Here is a 1,605-nt window from a genome sequence, read left to right on the forward strand (position 1 = left end):
CGGCCTCGCGGGGAACCGCGCTGCCGGGCAGAACCGGCACCCACTCACCTGCCGCGCGGGAGGCGGGCGCCCGCGCGCCGGGCGGAAGTGCCCCTCCTGCGGCCCGCCCAGCCCCGCGCGCTTCCGGGACGCTCTGGGCGCCGGAGCGCGGCGCCTCGGTGGCCCTGCGACCCTCCGCGTCTCACTGGCGTGCGGGAACCGCGCACTTCGGGTCCCGGCTCCTGTTTGGGGGAGCGGAATTGGCTCGGGCGGGGTCTCGTTCTCCGGCGACCGCTCTGGTCTGCAGCAGGCCAGAGACGCTCCCGAATCTACCAGGGTCCGCCGATTTCTGGCGCACAGCAAGCTTGAGACAAACCAGGAGCTTCAGATGGATCGGGTTCGAGTGCGGGGGAGTTGAGGCGTAGATTACGTCCTTTGTCCTCTGCTGAGTCACACGGAGGCTGGGGCATTGGTCAGCCCTTTCTCTGGGGGCTGCCCTTTAATGCCCCGCAATGCCTGCGCAGGCTTCAGGTGGACATTAGGCTAGCTTTGGGGTTGGCAAATAGAAGTGAACACAGCAAAAGTGTCTGGGCTGGCCAGGAGCCCAGGAGGGACCTCGGCTCAGGATGCTGCTGGTTTGCTGTGTATCCATCAAAGGAGAGCCGTGGAGGTGGAAGGTGGGTTCAGTTCTTCTCTGCTGTTAGGGCTGAGGCTGCCCCTGGACTGAGTGGACCATAAACGTAAGGACTATGTCCAGTAGTGAGGAAAATCTCTGCAGACACTAAATAATTACCAGGCCTTAACGCAGAGGTTTCCTCAGCAGGGCAGTGGGTTTCCAGAACCTACTAGGAGGTCCTAAGACTCTGATAGGGGCTCCTGAACACACCTGGCCTTGGCTTTCAGGATGGAGGCTGTGCCCGGGAGACCTTGTGTCCCCAAAACTCTAGCATTACTGCTGAGTGCGGCACCGGAAGGGCAGGGTGCAGCTACTTAGCAGGATTTGGGGCTGAGGCAGGAGCGGGAAGAAGCCAAATCAGGTAAAGTTTTGTATATGTGCTGCGGAACCTCACACAAATCAGCGGTCAGCATAGTACATATTTTGTATTTAATGGAGCCGAGAAACATTTTATGCAGGACTCAGGATTTTTCTTGGATATTCAGTGACTACAAAGTTTTTCTACACCAGAAGCTTGAAAATCCGTGGCCCTGAATCCCATTCAGCTCATAACCCAGTTTTGGTTGGATTATGTTTTTTGTTGGTTTTGAGACAGGGTCCACTATGTAGCCCAGGCTGGCTTGAATTTGTGTTACCCTCCTGCTTCAGCTTCCCAAGTGCTGGGATTACAGGTGTGTAAAAAATTCTAAAATTATACAAAGGGTATGTACAGAAGGAACTCATCTGTAATTTTTTTTTTCATCTGTAATTTATAAAAACTCTCTTGCCAGGTGTGGTTACACAGGCCTGTAATTCCAGTATTTGGGAGGCTGAGGCAGGAGTACTGTCAAGAGCAGGAGGCCAGCCTGGGCTACACAGTGAGTTCAAGGCCAGCCTGCACTACAAAACAAGACTGTTTTAAAAAACAAAACAAAACAAAACAAACAAAAAACCCACAAAAAAACCAAACA

General features: G+C 54.2%; 1 protein-coding gene across 3 annotated transcripts in view; it reads right to left on the minus strand.

The window, feature by feature from the left end:
* The window catches only part of LOC101589835 (zinc finger protein GLI4), a 19,553-nt gene extending 19,436 nt beyond the window's left edge, over positions 1-117 (minus strand). For all 3 annotated transcript variants that reach the window (XR_002822728.1, XR_002822727.1, XM_004638913.2), the window contains exon 1: positions 49-117. The gene's annotated coding sequence lies outside the window, so the exon portion shown is untranslated. The remainder of the gene's footprint in view (positions 1-48) is intronic.
* Positions 118-1,605: the final 1,488 nt, after the last annotated feature.

This window comes from Octodon degus, unplaced genomic scaffold (assembly GCF_000260255.1).
Source record: "Octodon degus isolate 3935 unplaced genomic scaffold, OctDeg1.0 scaffold00104, whole genome shotgun sequence".
Taxonomy (NCBI): domain Eukaryota; kingdom Metazoa; phylum Chordata; class Mammalia; order Rodentia; family Octodontidae; genus Octodon; species Octodon degus.